Here is a 4,254-nt window from a genome sequence, read left to right on the forward strand (position 1 = left end):
TCATTGGACTCCGTCCGCCGCGGACGGACTTGGTTGTGTTCCGACCGCCGCGGACGGTGTTGGTTGTGAACCGTCCGCCGCGGTCGGAGTTTCGTCACATGAATATCCTAATCCCAAACGCGGTATCTCCGCGGCGCAGCCGGGAGTAAAATTTCCCCCACCATGGCGGACAGTACCCATTTCCGTCCGCCATCCTGATCGGCCCCTCAGTTTCCAATCTCCGGGGCCCCAACTAGGTTTTTGTATCCTTCCAATCGACAAAATTAGCTTTTCTCAACAGAGTAATAGGCTAAACAAAAAGCTAATAACTGCACCAATGTAATCTGCTTTCAATGGGCTGTACACATTGAGTCTTAACTCATTTTTCCTATATGTTTAAAAAATGAAGGTTAAAAAGTAGTTTAAAAGCAATAAAATGCAGGTTATAAGTTTCAAAGCCACTTAAAGGTCTCACGGGGATACCACATAGGGCTGGGTCTCCGCTGAGGAAATCTTAATTTGCCCTTCATATGTTTCAAGATCAGTTATATTGCTTGTCTGGCTAATGCACCAGCTGCAGACATGTATAATCTGGAGTTGTATAGTGTGTCGGGTTAATGTACCTGCTGCAGAGATATGTGCCAGTGAGATCGGTACAAGGGAGCATGCACGTGCTGCAGAGACTTGGTGACATATTCAACTCCAAGAAAAATCATTTTAAGGGTATTGTAAATTCCTGAGATGAAATCTGCAGGTCACATCTCCCCACCTACAGTAAGATATTGGCTACCCTGCAAGACAGGGTACCGTGTTCAGCCCCAGATAGATGCTGAGAGGCTTAGCTTGCGAATCATAGCTGTGCATCCCCGGAGGACCCTCTTGGCCTTTTCCTCTTCAGAGTGGACACGCGGGATGCATGTAAATTTAGTAACACTAGGGGATGTGACAACTCGAGAGTGCATGTACAAGATGGACACACATTCCATATGCACGTTACACAAACCCAGGCCCTTTTCTTGAGGGGTCGATTTCTGAAGTTTTATGAAGGGCCTCCTCCAACAACAGCATCCCAGGCACCCACCACCCGCAGCACAAGAGCTTTGAAAAACAAATGACAGAGAAGTGAAACTGCCCAGGAGAGTGCCAGTGAACGATCTGCAAGGTGCACGTTATCTTCCCATGCTGGACTCCGCTCCACGGGGTGCAAAGGACTGGCAGGGAGGATGAAGAGTTGGGTGAACATGCTTGGCAGAGAGCTAGGGGTCTGTGTCAGCTGCCTATCCTGTCCCTCGTGTGATACAAACAGTGGAGGAGAAGTTTCAGTGCTCTGGGAGGCAAAATAAGATCCTGGACCTGCCAGCGGCATTAAAAGCAAGGTTCTAAATGGTCTAGACTGCATACGCCTGTGAGAGCAGGCAACGTAGCAATCTGTAGTATGGCAGATGGAGGGTCAGGGCCGAGACGAGCCCAATACACCCCAAAAATAGCTGTGATTTTTTTTTAACAACGGAATGAGGACGATTATCTTTGCTTGCATTAGAGTCCATGACAACTTTGCTAAGCCAGGTTTGAGAAAGGAGGTTTCAACGGTATAAGGGGGTGCAAACACAAATACTTCCCATCTCACCCCCTTTGGTACCCCCACCTCCCTTCGCATCAAACAATGTCCAGATAGGATCATAAAATATACATACCGAAGTAAGACTCGTAAATTCGGAAGTACCTGCTACACAAGATGAAGGTTAGCGTTGCGCACACAGATTTGCAACCTTCATAAATTCCATTTCACCAGTACAAAAGTTTTGTTTTTACTTGATGTAGCTGATGCACATGAGGCGCTACACACACCTCGCGTACACAGAAAAAACAGCCACGCATCTCATGTTAGACTAAATCAGAAAAGTAGCATTTCCTCATCCTGATAATATTAGACACTGGAAGAAAATGAACGGCAATTGCACTGTGCCCATAAAATTGAAAATGCAGTACAGTCGTCCTCATTTGCTTAGAGAGAGTAGGTGCATGCCTTTTCTTACAGCACGAGCAATCATACATCTACACTCTGCCCTTATTGGGGGGCACTGTTACAGAACTTGGGCCAGTGTAGGTTCTTTCTATATTTAATATATTTACAAATATCATAGCCACTGAGTTATGTATGTGGCATAGTTACCATCTTAATTATATATGTATACCTGCTATGTATTTGTCACGTGTTTACTCGCGAGTTTCTAACACACTTTGTGTCGTTTTACAGTTATTTCAGGAGGCTGAAAGTCAGCCACAGAAAATAATTTCGCTGAAAGAAAACGTTTTATAGAGTACATCTTTCTTGCAATAAAACCTTCTCATTTGCATGTCGGTTGAGACATCAGATATGAGTAAAACAAGGCACCAAACGTGGCCTCACGTGATGTTGAATTGTAAAAGGTGCTATAAAACGTTTCCCCCTTTTGCCGCCCTAGGCGGCCGCCTAGTCTTGCCTAATGGTAGAAACGGCCCTGAGGCTAGGAGGAGGAGCTGATCAATAAGAAGCAAGGAAAAGAGAGTGGCGTGGGTGCCAGCCAATGGCAAATAAAGGTAAGTAATGGGCGGGATCTAAGCCACTTTTAGGATTCTTTTTGTTTGTTTTAGGTCTTGCCTAGGTAGTGCTTGCTCTGTCTCTGCAAGACATGCTGTATTCAGGATATGGGCTTTAAAAGCTCCACCCATTTGCAAGGACTGCCCCTGTTACATGTGTTATTACTTAGCGCTTGTGAGCACTATTTATTTCTTTAAGCTGGAGCACTGAAGACCAGTGCTCATGGTTTACACAGCTCTGTTGTAAACAGGGCTGTAAAACTTGCTCTTATCTTGCTACACTTGCTGTGCATTTAAAGACTGAGGTCTGTTTTGGCTGCAGCTTCTTCCTCCTCTCTCCTGCTTTTGAAACACACAGCTTGGTGTCACAGTCCCTGCCTTCCTATGGCTGCTGCCACCTCCGCCTTCAGAACTCAACAAGCATTAGCAATGCATTATGGCTCGCATTCGCGAGAGTTTGAGCTATTGGCATTGTAAATTACAATATCTTTTATTTATGTGTTTTGAAAACCTGCAAGCGGTGCGTAAAGACACACTGCTTTGTATTGATAGATGCGTAGTACTTAAAATCGTTGCTTACCAGGGCCGTTTCTGCCATTAGGCAGGACTAGGCGGCCGCCTAGGGCGGCAAAATGTTGAGGGCGGCATTTTGTTGGGAGTCTGTCTGGACTCAGTGCAAAGTGAAGCGAAAGCGCACCTCTGGCCACCACCAGGCCTGCTGATGTAACGTTTGCATTTGCTGATGCTTGTTGTTGTTGTGTTGCGTCAGGTTAGTTAGCCCGGCCGAGCGGCGCACACCCCTAGATAAGAATTATTATTAATTATGGCGTGTGTGTGTAGAAGAGCGGGGTGCGTGCGGGTCCTCAGTGGGTCCCCAGGGCCGTCAATCTTGTAGCGCTGGGATAGCGCTACCAATGACGGCCCTGGGGAACAAATCTTGGCCAATCCACGAGCAGTGCTTCGGCCAGGGAGGGCAGGCCAGTGACGGTGACGCCAGCACAGGCGCACAGTGCCACCTTCTCTCTCGGCGCGCGCGGGGGACGGGACGGACTGTGTGTGTCGGCCTTGCGCGCTGCTCCCTCCTCCCCCCGGGCCCCGGCCTTTGCCCATAATAATAATTGTAATAATTAATTACCCTGGTCTGAAGCTGCCACCTGCCAGTGCCACACGGAGTCTCCGGACCGGTCCCGACAACGTCTCCCGCCGGCGCCGGCCCGCTCTCCCCAGCACAGCAGCAACACAAGGCTCGAACGAGCCAAAACAGCATAGCCGTGGTCAGGCCTGAGGCCTGGGCCTGGCCGGTGGTCGTCAGGGTCGTCGTACGTACCTCACAGCAGCAGCAGGCAGCAGCAGGTGAGGTTGTGACTCGTGAGTGACTTGAGCAGTCAATCAGAGACAGTGCACGCACCGCCGGTGAGTGAGCCAGTCAGAAGGCCGCTGGGCCTGGCTGCGAAAATAAATATAAAAATATATAAATATTTCGGATCCTAATCGGATGCATTTGCATGAGTTTAATGAATCATCATGTTAATATGTATAATAATGATAATGTTGTTCATCACTGACCAAACGCAGAAATGTCATTTGGGCCTGGCTTTGAAAAATCTTTTCTCTGGAGGGGCTCCAAGGTGGCAATAAGGAGATGTGTAGGTGAAGGGAAAGTGGATATTTTTATAGTCAGTGCTGGAGTTCTTT

The sequence above is a fragment of the Lissotriton vulgaris genome, chromosome 3_1 (assembly GCF_964263255.1).
Source record: "Lissotriton vulgaris chromosome 3_1, aLisVul1.2, whole genome shotgun sequence".
Classification (NCBI taxonomy): domain Eukaryota; kingdom Metazoa; phylum Chordata; class Amphibia; order Caudata; family Salamandridae; genus Lissotriton; species Lissotriton vulgaris.